General features: G+C 47.6%; 1 protein-coding gene across 3 annotated transcripts in view; it reads right to left on the bottom strand.

Moving 5' to 3' along the window:
* Positions 1-16813, bottom strand: part of LOC130373572 (peripheral plasma membrane protein CASK) — a 122388-nt gene that overhangs the window by 86468 nt on the left and 19107 nt on the right. The gene's annotated exons all lie outside the window — the stretch shown is intronic.

Raw genomic sequence — 16813 nt, forward strand, 5'->3', positions numbered from 1 at the left:
CAACCCCACACACAAACACACTGCTGTTCATATGAACACACACACACATCTAAAAAGATGTGCGGTTTGTTGGACGTGCGGCTGTGTCCTTGTGATTTAATGAGCTTTAATGATCAGCAGGTCATGTGGTAATTACAGCCAGTGTGTGCGCGTGTGTGTGTGTTTGCATGGGTGTGTGTGCGTCTGCCTGCCTGCCTTCGTCCGTGTGTGTGTGTGTCAAACCCAGGCAGGTGAAAAATTTAGGTATTTTAATAATGCTAGTACTGACACAAATGCCAAAATATGATCCGAAAATGAAGTGTTAATGACAGGGCAAGTTTCAGTTTCTCGTGTGTGTGTGTGTGTGTGTGTGTGTGTGTGTGTGTGTGTGTGTGTGTGTGTGTGTGTGTGTGTGTGTGTGTGTGTGTGTGTGTGTGTGTGTGTGTGTGTGTGTGTGTGTGTGTGTGTGTGTGTGTGTGTGTGTGTGTGTGTGTGTGTGTGTGTGTGTCGTCGTAATTTGACACCTCTCTCCCAGTGTATCCATCATCACAGATTCGCAGAGCCTGGTGAACATGACAGGCTAGTCAGACGCACATCTAAAGCCCTGCCTTCCCCCAGTGTTACCCTCACCGAGATGACACAACTGCTCACACTCACCGCACTCAAGCACACAGGCTAATTACCAGTTCCACAGTGGCGTGCACTCTCTACAACCCGGGAACAGAGCTAACAGACTGCGTTTGTAGCCAGACTAAATATTTTCCCTGGCAATGGATGGAACAAAAACCCAATGGTTGTGGTTTAACTACTGATGGTGCACCCACAATGTGGAGGTGTGTGTGTGAGTTTGTGTGTACAAATACAGACTGGCTGAGCAGATGGTGATCAAACTAAAGCTGCTTATCGTCAGAAGGCTGAGGTACCAACGGCATGGTGCCCAGAGGCACATGCGCTAAATATGGTGGTAACACACACACACGAATGATTGAGTGGTGCAGTGAACAATACTGCTTAGTAAAGGTTAGGTCACTTTGACATGACAAACTCAATGTTGTATCCAGCATTGTTGCAAATGTTGGGGGAGCACATGGTACACACACACACACACACACACACACACACACACACACACACACACACACACACACACACACACACACACACACACACACACACACACACACACACACACACACACACAGATCAACAGCTTAGCGAGGACAAGCAATCCTTGGATCCCTGACACACCTGCAGCTACATGTAGTTTACAGTTCTTATCGCGGTAATTAATTAGCTTAAAAAAACACCAAGTGACACCGCACATTTCCCCTCAGCTCCACTTAGCCAACCATCCATCCATCCAGCAAGCATCATAACTTCAAGAAAAACAATTGTAACGAGGGAGAACAGCGAGAGGACTAGAAAAAAAAAAGTCTGCTCACAGTGACTCTGAAAAGCAATGTGAAAATAATCTTTTGGAACGGGGGGGGGGGGGGGGTATATGAAAAACCTTTCACCAAACTCCAAACTTTTTTGGTGCAGGTATATCAGGTCACGGGGCTCTCATTAGTTATTCAGTCCTGCACTTCCCATCTCCTCTCTCTCTCTCTGCACAGTAAATGTCAGCCTTTTCTCCGGGACGGGGAGGTGAGGGAGCTCGGGAGGAGAGAGTAACAAGCAGGCGGGGGGGGGGGGGGCCAGGAGTCCAGGGGTCGGGGGAGGCAGGAGAGGTGGGTTTGGGGGAGAGGGGTGGCAGCAGAGAGATAAGGGGGTAGACTGGGTCACAGAGCGAGGGGGGGGGCAGCTACATGTGATGGGTTATCAATGCGTGTGTTGGATTTTAAAAAAGGTAGCGGCGAAGCAGATAGTCAGGCTTAAAGCCAGAGTGGCGTCACCAGACAGCGCCCGGGCGTTCCCACTGGGGTCTGAACGGTGGATGTACGCACAGACTCCACGTCCCTGCATACTGATTACATTGGGAATGGTAAACACAGTTTTCAGACGCATCATCCTATCGTCTCTAGACTTAAAATTAGAGTGCACTCTGTAAACGTCTATGCAGCCTAATCTTTGTGGAAAGTAGACCTATGGAAGGTATGGATGCCGTCCATTCTATTTTGCACCATTGCAGGTATGTGCAACAGACTGACAGTCGACGTTGCGGAGAGACGGAGCAAGAGGGAGACAGCCACCAGACAAGAGGCGAACACAGGTAACCAGGTAGCCATCGAGGCAGACAAAGTGGGCGTGGGTGGAGAGCGCTGTCCCAGCATCACGCCATCCGTCAGTGCAAACACCTGTTAACAGCTTCCTGTCCCAGCCCATGTTTGGGGGAGGGAGGGAGAGTAGATTGGATTGTTCAGTTTGCTTGTTGCAGAAAACGCTAATTGCGCTACATTTCTCCCTTTGAACGAGTGTGAAGCTATGTCAAACAGCCGCCTTCTCTGCCTCCCTCTCTCTTTCTCCCACTCGCTATCTCCATCTCCCTCTCTCTTATTGGGGGTAGGAAGGAAGTGCTTGATGAGGCTCACGGCCATATTGGCAGCCTCGGCCGGCATGGAATTCAAAGAAATACGCGATAAAGTAAAAGCCAACTTTTTATGGAGGAGCCATTAGGGAGCTGAAAGGAGGGCTCAGCTGCAGCCGGCCTCTGCCATCACGCTCATGAAAAGAGAATCAGCTGTGCACACACACTTTTTCTGAGGATTGCTGCACTTGAGCCACCATCCGAAAAATAACAGGGTAGAGACAGGGTAGCGATGTCCACAAGGAGGGGGTTTGAGGAATAAAGAAACGCCACTTTGTGGAAGCCTCGCTTTATCCAAAGTATCTTATAACAACGTCAGTGTATACATACGAACGCCGGGCTCTGCCTAGACAGAACTCAATGTTGTTACATGTTGTCCGAACCCAGACATGACTCAACAGACATAAAAGGTTGAAAGTATGAACGCCAGGGTCCCCAATCCAAACTGGGAAGCAAAGGGGAAGCCAACACCTGCTGCAGTAGATAGAGCTCAGCGAAGATGTTGACATTGTATGTCAATCGACACCTGCCAGTGTCGCTAACACGGGGAGTTAGCACGTACGTGGCGTTCCTCACAAGGGAATGGCATCTTCATGCACAGTGTGAAAGGTAAACCTCAGAGGCCTCCTCTGAGCAAGCCCTGACTAATGACCACATGGTGCCCTCCTTTTTAAAGGGGAGAGGCATGCGACAGTGTGCTGAAAGAGGTAAACAAACCCCAGCGTTGATACAGCGTCTCCCCTTCACTCAGCGATGACCCTAGAGCATAAGAGACCGTTCAATGTCTCCTGCATTCAGGATCAATCCTTTTCGTTGCGTTGATGGCATATGCTGACCAAAGTGACAAAGTGGAAAATATATGATATTCTCTTAAAATAGGGTTTTCGACAGCGCCAGAATTCAATGGCCATTTGAATACAATTGTTCACCGGAAAGAAAAAACACATGTGGAGTAAAAGATTACTGATACCAGTCAACAATGATGAATACGTTGGATCACAACACAAGCTTATGCTTGGACGTTAAACCCATCGTAAAACCCTATGGGGACTCAGCCTGGGAGCTTAATTATGCAGATAGAGTGTACTGTTCACCCGGTGACATATAGGGCAGAGGCTAAGAGGGAGACATGACCTCCAGAGTGAGTGAGTGCCATACAATTGTTGACAGTAATCGCACAAGAGGCCTGGTGACTCATGCTTTCCAATGTTGAGCAGGAGTAGTGCTTGCAACACACACACACACACACACACACACACACACACACACACACACACACACACACACACACACACACACACACACACACACACACACACACACACACACACACACACACACACACACACACACACTTCGGGAGGAGCAGATGAGACAAATAGACATACAGAGAGAGACAGAGACCGATGGAGACGAAGAGAGAGACAGAGAAAAATGATTAAATTGTTGAGGCCTTAATGCCATCAACCCAAACAAAGAAGGATCTTTGAGATGCAAGCTAGCCAGCCAGTAACATTATCAGGGTGCATCTACTGCAGGCTGTAACTGAGCTGGGAGAGAAGCCGCTGACAGCCAACATACTAATACGATATTACTGATCATAACGGCTTTATTCAGCAGGCCTTCATGCGTGTGCCTGCCTTCGTGCGTGTGTGTGTGTCAAACCCAGGCAAAAAAAAGAAAATTTAGGTATTTTAATAATGCTAGTACTGACACAAATGCCAAAATATGGTCCGAAAATGAAGTGTTAATGACGGGGCAAGTTTCAGTTTCATATTCAAGTACGTGCGCAAGCTTCGAGTGCATGAGAGTGAATGGACTGGTCATTGCATTCATAACAAGAGAAAAACACATCCAAAAAATGCACAATAACAAAGTGTGTATTGGAAAACAATATCGGAATAAGAAGGAAACAGACTAAGGGAAAAGTACTATGGCGGGATTTGAGTTAACGGTAAAGGAAATCAATATCAACTGAGGCTCAATAAAATAAAAAAGGCAGTGACACTGCATTGAAAGCTAAAGTAAAAGTATGTTTTTCAATAAGACTTGACTCAAGCAGTGATTTAATAGATTATATCGATTTGTGCAAGACTTATTCCCTCAGGACCATCAATCCACAAGTAAGGAGGTTCTCACTGCCAGTAGGGCTGCTTAACTCGTGCAAGTGAAATCGTTGCGACTCCTGCTTTTAGTGCTCTGCAAATCGTGGTCACAAGGTCACTGGGACCATACAATGCAAATTGACCCGTGTCATCAGTGTGGTGTGGGCAGGCTTGAATACGGGGGGAACTTTTTAACAAATACTTTTCTCTGTTCCCAGTTTTGTACAGTGGCCTGTGATAGCTTGTCAACATCGACATTGTGTGTGTTTATGTTCCATCTGACTATACCCCCCACACCCTCAGCCAGCATTCTGGCTTTGCCCCCAACCCTTGACTAAACAAACAAGGCGGAGAATAGTTGCGAAGATAACGCCAGGCAATTTCCTGAGGAAGAATAAGGCAGTAGCGGGCAGCTGCTAGCTAGAAGGCACAGTTTGACGCCACAAACCCGTGACTTTAAGCCATCCTGGGACGATATCTAAAGATAAGCCCAGGCAGGATTAAATGTAAAATAGGATTGTTGACACTAGTGCGTGCAGGTTTCAAAGACTTGGCATCACAGACAAGGTAACTAAGAGGCACAAGGTAATACTGCAGGAACACTGCAGATGATGCAATAACAACAAATGTACGTGGTAGGGGGGGAACGACAAAAAGCATACTCATTTCGCTCAATAAAAAAAAGGGAAAAAGTAAACGTAGAGATGATTAAAATGAAGATAATGCAGAGTGCACACCTCGCTCTGAGCACGGAAGCACACAATAGGAGGCGCCGTACGAAGCAGTTGGCCAATGAGTTGGAATAGTGGCGCCTCTGCCATCACAAGCCGTAATGAAACTCTAGCCTAGAGGAGACATTTAGAGGAATCAGCACTAATAGGAAGTCATTAGCATGTTTACACCCCCGACAGAGGAGCTAACAGGGAGGCGGGTGCGTGTCTGTCTGTCTGCGTGCGTGCGTGTGTAAGGAGTAAGTGAACAAGGAAAAGTTTTGTCGGAGTTCGATAGAGAGGAATCAAGGGAGAGACGCGGTAGAAAATTGGTGCAGCAAAACTGGAATACGGGGTGGTCAGGTGTGTGAGTGTGTGTGTGTGTGCGTGCGTGCATTTGTGCCCGTGCGTGTTCCATTTAAGGCCAAGGCTTTTCCTTGTTTGAACGCTCCTGTCGGTTCATAATATTACTAGTAAAATATGCAGTGTCACGTTGGGGGCATGACAAGTAGATTCAGACCGTTGAGATAATGATCTGACCTACATCACAGCCTCTCCATGTTCGAGAGGTTTGAGTGTGAGGGTGCGGATATTGAAAACACCAAAATCCAGTTTGTCATCTTGTGGGCTCATACGTTGATTTAATCAGTATGCAAGGCATGCAAAACCAACATGCAACTGTTTCTTGGATCAACAGTAGCTCCTCCCCACCTGAATATAGTCGGGGTGACGTTAAAACTTATTCTAAATATACGCCTATAAACGCCTGCTGTTCTAGACCTGTGTTACATTATACTAAAGTATGACGCCGGTTCACGAGCTAATCCAGACAGAGGCCGAACCTTTAATGGCTTTCTCCTCGAAGGATTTGAGCTGTAGTTTTAGAAGCAGAAGCCCGGAGCAGTCATTGTATACAATGGGTGTGTTTGGGTTTACTCTCATTATCTGAAGGGCCGGGATCAGACCGAACTTTACCGAGGTCAGCCCTGTGTGTGAATGTGTATTTGTGCGTGTGTGGTGGAAGCCGAGGCGGGGCTATAGTAAGTAGATAAGCGTTTTATTGCCCATCCCGTCTATCTGTCGCCGATGGTGTCCTGCCATGACCGTCTGTTGGAGAGTTTCAGGCGGAAGATGCCAGCATGCCATTCCTCTTAATGGGCCGTCGTTGGTTTGCAGTAAAACGAACGCCGCGTACGGTGCAGTCAGCAGGGAAACATTTGATTTCATTATCTTAACACGAAGGCCATACATTTTGTGTTTGCTTGGTTTCGGTCTCCGCGGCCAGTTCATATTCATGTCATCCATATCTCGAGGTACTAGTCAACGCTGATATTTTTCATTAAAAAGTTAGTGCGGTTTGAATATTAATGACGTTTGGACACCATGGGACATGTGTACTGTACTGTTATATGCTCTCTTACAGGGTCTGATGGAAGCCTGGCTCGTACTAACCCTTCTGACAACATAAAATGTGGGTATTCTGAAAAGAGCGAGGGAGAGAAATAGAGAAGGGGAAGAGTGTGTGTCTTGCTCCAATTTGTGTATTTTGATGGCACCGTGCGCTTCGCTTGATCGCGCCCGGTGGAATTGGCCGTGCTGCAAATTCAATTAAACGTCTGACATTTCCCTGCTTTGTGCCCGGAGGCTTCACACAACGGTCGAGAGAGCCAAAACCACGGCTGACCAAGGTGCCGGGAAAAAATACAGCGAGAGGGAACGAGAGACAGGGAGACAGAGAGAGAGTGAACGGAACTACTTAATCCCATAATGCAGAACTCTATCGGGCGGACAGAGTTGCCTGAGGGCTAAGGTTAACCGTGTGCATGGAGAAGGGTGACAGGAAGCAGAATTCAGCCTCTTGAATGCTTCCTCTGTGTTCAGCAGCACCTCAACGACAGCCACGGCCCACACATCTGGATTCCTTCTACCCCCCTCCATCCCCCACGTCCATCATCTGCATTGATGGGCTTCGCTGCCTCCCCCCACTCTCTCTGCCTCCCTCTCTTTTCCCTTTCTCCTTATTCACTCCCTTTGTCCAGCTCCCCCCCCACCCCTCCCCCCCAGGCTTTCTGGCAGAGTGGTTACGTAATCAGACAAGACAGGGCTGCTTCCCTTCCCATGGGGAATACGAAACACGAAACCTGAACAAGACACCGCCGGCGCACACGCACACGCACACAGCGGAGTACTACAGAGATTTTGGAATCAAACTCCCCAGAGAGCGTAGTGGTTTTGTTTGGACTGAGAGATGATTTGCGATGGAGGAAGGAGGCGGCCATAAGGCCCGCACGGGGACTCCCCCCCCCCCGGCAGCCAGAGGCGGGGTGCTGCACGGGCAGGGAATAAGGAGAAGGAGGATATAGGGGATATAAATGCCATATTGTTGTCCGTTGAAAGTTCCTGCCAAGTTGTTGCCATAACATTAAAAGTGCCGGTTATAAGTACTATGCAAAACGCTTATCAAGACATGGGAGAAAGGCTTTGGACTAGAAACCACAAGGAAATGTATTTTTCTTCCCTTTTATGAGACATGACTCCTCTCCGGCCTATCCCACAAGTCAAGATGTTAGATTGCTTATCTAAAGTAGGATGATGATGATGATGATGACAGATGAGCTTAAAATTGGTGAGAACTTGGCATTGCTCTATTTTCCGCATCGAATTTGTTTTGACCAATCATGTTGCTGAAAGCGGAGCTCTGTAAGCATGTAATTGGCCAACACTAATTCGGCCTGCAGTAGTAAAGTGAAAAGTAGTGTCTTTAAGGGTTTCAAATCAACATGGAATAGCCTGGCCACTGTAGGAATACACAGACTAAAAATCCCTTCAGAAAGCTTTTTCTGCTCACGCAAATCAGTTTCTCTTTGGTGGAATATCTCTGTGACGAAACAGGAACCAACCTCCCGCTTTGTACCGCTCGTTATAACGCTCATACACAACGATTCCGAAAGCTACCATGGGAAAAAAACACCCTGCCCAGAACTCAGCTGAAACAGGGGGTTTGCTCACACTTTAGGAAGTGTTTTCTTATTTTGGTTGACCTAGTTTATTGAAATTCATTCCTTCATAGTGTTCTTAAGTGTTCTTCAAATTCAATTGTCGTTGATTTAATATAACCCAGAAGTGCTTTTCCCAGAAATGTCTTATTAACCGAGGTGACAGAGGTGAAGTATCAAGGACTGAACAGAGCCTTAGATTCTGAGAAGGGGTAGATCATCACACTGATCTACAGTGAATAAATGCAAACCTCCCTCAGCCCTAGTTAGCTCATCTCTCTCTCTCTTTGCTGGGGTAGCAGTGAGGAGAGTTGCAATACGTTTCCATTGGAGTCCCGGGCCCTGGGTGGAGTGGGAGCGGTAATGTAACCTCTGAGCTGTGAAGGGGTAATGAAGGATCACCCGAACAGCGGATAACATGAGGACTACGGAGGAGGCTGGAATAACATTAGCATTCTCACCTGAGTCCACACACACACACACACACACACACACACACACACACACACACACACACACACACACACACACACACACACACACACACACACACACACACACACACACACACACACACACACACACACACACAAATATATAAAAAATAATGAAAACAGAGCCCCAGAGAGGGCGGTTGGGGAGTGGGGGGGGGTCAACAGAAGGTTTGTGTATGCGTCTCATCCTTCATGTCCGATTTTGCCTCGGTTATGAATTCTGACGGCCTGGAACAGCAGTTGGAGCCTAAAAGGGCTGAACGTACGTACAGAACGTTGACGCACCCTCCTGCCCACCATCTTGAGATGGAGCCCAACGCCACTGAAGACCAACGGTGAAGTAGCAGTCTTTTTCGCTGCAGCTCGTTTCAATCCCATTCCTGACCCCCCACACTGGCCTCACGTCCTGGCCCGGAGCCTGCCACCTCGCCTGACCCGACCGCTGCAGAGGCTGAGGCCCCGCTGGCCCCGCTGGCCGAGGGGAGCGCGCCGAGGCCGCAACAACATCAGCAGCACATGATTTAGTAAAAAAAAGTGGGTTGCGCAACAGGGGGGCGCCTATCACACGCTCACAAGAACACACACACACACACACACACACACACACGCTCATAAGAACACACACACACACACACACACACACGTCAGAGAGCTGCGGGACATTGAGGACCATTGGAAGTGACATGCCCCCTCCCCCTGGTCCTCCACAGTTCAACTCAACTCCCCCAATCCTTGCCTGTCTCTGGTTGCAACCAGCAATGAGGCGGCCATTAGCTTCAGGTTAAAGGGTGACTGCAACGCCGGGCTCATTAACGGGACAAACACACCGAAAGAATAAAACCGAAAACATCTGAGCCGCCAGTTGGGCGGCCTTGCCAAATATGTACAGTAGAGAACAAAAGAGTGTTGGCGGGTGGTGATGACGCAACGGCACATGTGTGGTGTTTGTGCGTGTGTGTGTGTGTGTGTTTGGTGCGCACGAGCGTGTGTGTTAACGGATTAAGTCACAGGGGTCTCCAAAGAGCGACAGTTGACAGCACGGCAGTGGAAAGGTCTTTGCTGGGCTCTCCCGCACAGTGCCTGGGATGAATAAGTAAGCCACGATTTCCCAGGAGGCACAGGGGCACGGCCGCTCGACAACTTGATCCTGTCGGCTGCTATCAGGCCGGGCGGCGACCGAGAGCGGGGCTTGGAGCTGGGTGATGACAGCGAGAAGCCCCTCAAAACTGGACATGTTGGGAACGGCTCTGGGTCTGGGATCGCCCATCCTATATTCAGCATCGTGTCTCCGTTATTAGCCAAAGCTGTGGGATCAGATATCGGAAGTAATAGATTTTGTAATCCGATGCGATCCAGACAAATCTCCCCCCTGAACACCATGCTGAGACATCTGTAGGCAACACTAGTAACACTTGTCGCGGGAGCACAGCACGGGGTTAGGAGTGGAGGAGATGGCGCTTTGCAGACGTTTTAGAGCAACGGCAGCATGGGGGTTGTATCTATGACGCATCTGAAACATGTTAATGAAGATGTGATGTCGGGCCATCACGAAAATGCACAGGCTTGATCAGTAGTACAGGCAAAATTATCTTCCACCCAGTGGAACTCTGGCAGGAGATGAAACACAGACATCTTACAGTTCCCTTTATGCAGAGCGGTATCCCTGATGGCTCCTCCTCAAGCGGCTGCACTTATAAACCCAGAACTCAAAGCAAAGCGGTGTGCACACAATTTGGGTTGCTGATAAGCTATCAAAGGGGTTATGAAAAAATAAAAAGACAACCAGCCTTTAAAGTGAACAGAACAGAGCAGGAGAGCGAGTGGAGGACAAAGGAAAGGCGGAAAAATTTAAAACGAACAAAAAATATGCGAGGATAAAAAGATGCATATAAAAAGTGACAACAAGCATAAAAGAACCCTTACACAAAAGTACTTCCTCTCCCAATCTTCCCTGAGTGTTTTGGGTTCACAAGCCAAGTTCGAGAGTTGCTGCCGTTTGCCGTTTTTTCATAATGCCAACGAGCAGGAGATGCACTCAGTGGATTAGCAAACTGTTTCCAAGCGCCATGTCCAAAACAGACATTTACTCTTGATTGTGCCGTACAGACTGGACGGCAGCAAATCCACTGTTGATATCACCCAACATTGATGGTCAAAGACATGTAGAGCGAGAGACAAGAAGGGAAGAGAGGGTACTGAAAAGATATCCTGGATTTGGATCCGATAAGATAAGCGAAGGAGAGTGGGTGGAAGAATAGCTTTGAATCGGGAGAATTTATGGAGCCAAGGGAAAAACTGACATCATTTCCAGAACTTTCTCATAGGGGGGGGGGGGGGGACTGGAAAGTGCGAGGAAGCAGTCATTCATCTCCCCATCTGTAACTAACGAATGGGCTTTACCTCGTTGTGCAAACACTGGAGCGTCTTATCTCCTCCTACTCTGCTGCTGACTCTGCTAAGCCTGCAAACCCATCGAGTCGCTCGTACAAACGGTACAGCGGAAAATGCAGTTCTGTGCAAGTCTTTGCACAGCAAAACTAAACATTTGTTTGATAAAAGACGTCCCGAGGCCATTGGAATGAATGGGGAGACCGATCTCCTGGGTCATTTTCAACGTAGTGTCACACTGGAACGTAACTCAAACAAAGGATTGCGGAAAGAGTTGCAAAAAAACAAGACCAAAACTAAAATACATGAGGCGTCTACGAGGCAAGCACCAAGTGTAGGAGCAATCTCCAGTAGGATAAGAAGTACCGTATTAATCCCAGATGAGGATTTAAATGACATCTATTGCTGTGTGCGCCCGCCCCCCGGTGAGTTTGATTACTCTGACCGTAAAGCAATCCTTCCGCTGTGGTCTCCGAGATGTTGTGCAACATTAATGAGCAGGATGGGCCATCAGGTCCACTGCTAAATGATTGATAAGCTGCAGGGCCTTCAGAGACCCCGGCCTCAGGCGGAGCCTTCAGAAGAGCCCCCCCTGCTTTAGGAGACGGGGAGGGGCATGCCTCTTAACGGTCGCTGCCACGGAGCCTCGCTGTGATCCGATGGCTCCGTTGCCCACGCCTTGGAGGGTGCTAGGGTGTGTGTGGGCGTGCGTGTGTGTGTGTGTGTGTGTCAAGTATGAGGGGTATGACACGCGTGATGAAAGCAAGACTGTTGAAGCAGATTGACTGCATTGGAAAAAGTGATATGCAACAGCTTTGGTCTTGGTAGGAGAACCAACAGGAATATGAATAGTTATTATGCAAGGAGAGTCAAATTTAAAGTCAAGGAGGTGGTGGCAACATGTAAAAAGTTACACAGAATTTAGACGAAATAGTTGGAAAACAGTATTTTTTATAAGTATTCATGATGCAGGAGTTTTCCTTAGACAGCTCCTGAGAACCTTCCTATAATGGCAAACCTAAAAAGTCATGATGACCCTGTGTGTCCTTTTTCTGTTTGCTTCAGAACAGAATTGAGTTTGGTTCCCAAGGCAACAACTGGTTTTGCATCAGTGGAACTGGGACGAAGGATGATGAATTAAACTTCCGTCGATGTTTTCACCAAAACACAGCCCTTATGAATCCATTTAAAACCCTACCCCCCCCCCACTAAAATCACTAAAACCCTACCTAACCAAACTAACTTCTTCAAAACTAAAAAGCTCTCAGGAGTTTTTATTTTCTAATTTACTTCTCAATGAGCTCTTTGGTTTCCACCAGGCGTCTAAAGGGGGAACCTTCGGACGTACAGCCAGCCGTGTCTATACTGAGCTCGCCACAAAACCAGTGGGCAGGGTTCCCCAGGGCCGCACGCTGGATCCAAATTGGGGCCCCGGATGGCTATTACCCTGCGGCAGACCTCCCAAAGAGGCCTGGAGCCCGGGACCGAGACCGCAGTCTGCCGCTGCCTGTTTAGCGTCGACAAGTTCAGAGCGCCGCTGAAGGGCCCCGCTCTGAGCGAGGGGCCCGGACTACGAGTGGAAACTCTGACGGCAAATCCCGGGAATCTTTTCAGGAGGTCGAACAACAGAAGGACCAGGGGGGGAATAAAAAAAAAAAACTATTATTGGCCCTGGAATGGAGAAATCAATTGAACTTTTGATGAACACAGAAGGCCATTGAGGCGATGAAAGAGCAGGGGAAGTGCGGGTGAATGGACGCTGCATTTTGCACTGACAAAAGAAAGCTTGAATTTGTTATTTTATTATACTCCATAGATTCTGATCACACCACCCGGTGCAATTAATCATGTGCTTCGCTCTGAAACAGCCTGCTAGACGGACTACGGAGCTCTGTGTGTGTGTGTGCGTGTGCGTGTGTGTATTTGCTTGCATAAGCACAATAGGCACCACACCCCAAAAATGCACTAAAACAAGGGAGAAAAACAAACCCATCAGAATATAAACACAGCCCGGGGACTGGTTTTTAGCTTGTTATTATTTGGGGGCCAGATATTTCCTCATCTTCTCAATTTTCATTACGCATTTCACTTGTGAGTCTCCTTACATAACTCCAAAATTGCCCACCAACTTCCTCTCCCCCATGCAGCCCAGTGTGTGTGTGAGTTGTTTTGTGTGTGTTCATGTGTGCATACAGGTGTGTGTACGTGGGTGTGTGTGTGCGTCAAAGCCATGAGGATAATTTCACTGGTCAGCAGTCAACACTCAGGCTACAGCCTCTGTTATTAACTTGTTTAATTTGAGCCGAGACCTTAGCAATAGCCAAATCAACTCCTAGTTCCATCACTCGTGGCTCTGGCCGTGATCCCAGCGCCCACAGATTACCTGTAAGCACTAATCAAATACGTTGTGTAACCCACAGCTGTTTCTACTATAAGTGGCTTTTTAAAAGCATCTCCTGGAGGGTGAGGGACGCGAGTGCTACACGATGGATTGATTGAACCACAACATCTCTTCTGAATAATCCTGCTGGTGCAGAGGTCTGATGTCCTCCAGGGGAGAACAGCTGTGCTCTAGGGTTTCTACTACAGTGAACGACTGCGTGTGACATCAGCATGGCTTTGGGGTAGGCTGCTAGACATATAGGGGATGGCCCGAAGACATAATTTTTCCTTTTCAAGCTTTGAATATTCGTTAGGTTTCCAAACTAATATCCGAATATGCTGTGATAAAATTGTGATTGAGCAGGCGGAGGCCACTGCTGCAGATTCAAGTTTTTAACAACTGACCGTTTTTGTTCTTTTTGAAATGGTTCAATGGGTAAAACAAATATCAATTCAGTGGCTTTCAGATCCACTCATCAGTCCGAGTTGGATTCAGTTACGGCAGAGCTTCAAAGCTGCCTTTAAATTTGTGAACACGCACGGTTTCTAGAGTCAGGGAGTAAGCCTACTTCCAATTATCACAAAGCAAATAGGTGGTTTGAACATTGTGCAAAGTTTTGAATAGATTTTAGGATAAGTTTTGTTCACCTGGTGATAAATCAAACGGGTGCTATTGTGGGATCTGGATCGCCATAAAAAGGAAAAACATCACTAGTTCACCACCTGTTCTATTCGTGTTTACTAAATAGCCAATCTTTTGTGTCGTTTGGACTCTTTTCAACATTGAAGGGTTTGAATACGTTCATTATTAAAACCCTTCTAAAAGTATTAACACCCGATGGCTGGCGGGGTTAAGGGCTTTCGTATCCTTACACTGGACAGCAGCTGTTAAAGTTTAACCACAATATTTGAATAACGTTTGAAATATCCAACAAAAAAACAAACAAATTATAATTCAGTCAGCCCATATTTGGCCATTCGGATGATGGCTACCGTTGCCTCAACTGAAGGGTTGAAGTGAAGCATTCTGGGACGTCTAGCGCCTTTACATATACATGATTACTGGCATGTTCAGACGAAATGTAACCTAGCCTTCTACCTGCAGTTCCCAAATAGGCTTAGACGTTAAAAAAACAATCATATTATTTCATAAGAAATCTTTGAATACTGAATTGAGATTTCGAACAGCTACCCTACAAATGAATAACAAAATATTCAGGCTCAGCCCTACTACATAGTACATACACAGAGAGGCAGGCAGCAGAAACACTACGCGCGAGTTTATTATCTGGCCTGAGCTACGGGTGAAGTGATGGCATGGATTCTGCAGAGAAGAAATTTCATTTCCCTGCTCATGGAGGCACAGACACTTTCAGAAGTCTCGCTGCCGTCGGCCCGGTCATAGGGCTTTTCCCCCTCCGTCTCGCATTCAATGCTTGGCTATCATTCTGGCTGGAGGCCAGAGATAACGCAATATCATCTATTAGATGCCTGAAGGGATGAGAGTGGTTTGTCAGAGCCTGCATGAACATATAGGCCATGCATCGCATGCATTGGCACATTTCAGAGCCAGTGTACACACACACACACACACACACACACACACACACACACACACACACACACACACACACACACACACACACACACACACACACACACACACACACACACACACACACACACACACACACACACACACACACACACACACACACACACACGTTTTCCCATGTACCCCAATGTGTCCAAAATTGCCAAGAGACAATCCTGGTATTAGTATCATTACAGATGGCATCCAGATATAGTCAAATCAATCAATGGATCAAGCCACCCCTCTTCTACTCAACCCGAGATCTTAGATTTAATTGTGCAAGAAATGAATGGGATGAATGTCCGGCAGTCCATTAAACAGCTTTAAAGGGGGAGTTGAGGTCAAACAGCAGATTGAGGTCTGCTGTGCCGTGCATTAACCAACATAACACCCGACCACCATCCGTGTAATGTATAGCGGGTTGGTAAAGCTTCAAATCGGAATTGCATTGAGCTCAGATAAATAGGCTGCGGTCGGTTCAACATGGAGATCAATATATCCCATGGTCATGTGGCACAGTAGTAACCAGGCGTGACACTTGGATTTTCCCTTCCAGTAGGGTTTATGTGTGTGACGGATGCATGTGCTGAAGACTTGCACGCTTGTCTGTATTGCATGCTGCATCATAACACCACAAAACGGCATAACTGCCACAGTCAGCGCTAACACACAATCGGCGCTAGCCCGCCGATTGTCACCCGAGTCTGGCTCCATGTTCAGCACCAAAACATCTTCAGCCATAATATATATTCTTTTATTTTGGAAAATGGTAGAAACCCAAGCTTTGGCGCAGTTCTCGGCATAGGCTTGCCCTCACCCACAGTACCAGCGGAACAACATTGTAAGAGGAACAGAGCGTTCTGCTGGCTTGACCAGTTATCCAGAACTGGTCAGTGCCGGCCAGAGGGGAAGCTCTGCCAGCCTGCTACAAAACCCTGGCACTACAGCAGGGCCGCTCAGCCAACCCAGAAGACTGCCCCCCGGCCTCCAGACTGGAGCAGGGAAAGAGGAAAGGGGGACGAAAGGAGAGAAGGAGGAGGAAAGGAGGAGGAGTCGAAGCCGAGTCGAAGGGGTGTAAATGGGGAGGAGAAAAAGAAGAGTTGGAGACACCGAATAAGCAAGATGGAAGAAATGAAGCGAAATATTAAAGTACAGGAGAAAGAAAGGGAGAAGAGACACCGATAGGGGCGTGTATTCCGATGCAAGGCAACCCTCAGCATCGCAGGTTCAACCTTGTGTTGCGTTAACGGCAGCAGAGAGTCAAAGTGGCAGTACTTTCATGTCCACAGTCCAAAAACCATTTCCACCCTCTCTCCTTTCATCAGCCAATCATCTTCATTGGCTGGAAGGAGGGAGGAGGGGTTGTGATGAGATGGGAGCAGGTCACGCCGGCTCATGGCTGAGCTCCTCATCTGTAAGCATCCGTCCGCTAGCCACAACAAAGACATCCTGCCTGACGAGATTACAAAATAAAAAGACCAAATCCTATCCAGCAGTGTGTAGGATCCAGCCATGGTGGGATATATCCAGGCACCAACGCATATGTTGGTCACATTGGAACACTTTTCCAGTGTTCAGTGTACTACAACAAGGCTTGGATACATATATCTTTTTTTTTTAATTCTAACAGAAAAGTCA

The sequence above is a fragment of the Gadus chalcogrammus genome, chromosome 20, assembly GCF_026213295.1.
Source record: "Gadus chalcogrammus isolate NIFS_2021 chromosome 20, NIFS_Gcha_1.0, whole genome shotgun sequence".
Lineage (NCBI taxonomy): Eukaryota > Metazoa > Chordata > Actinopteri > Gadiformes > Gadidae > Gadus > Gadus chalcogrammus.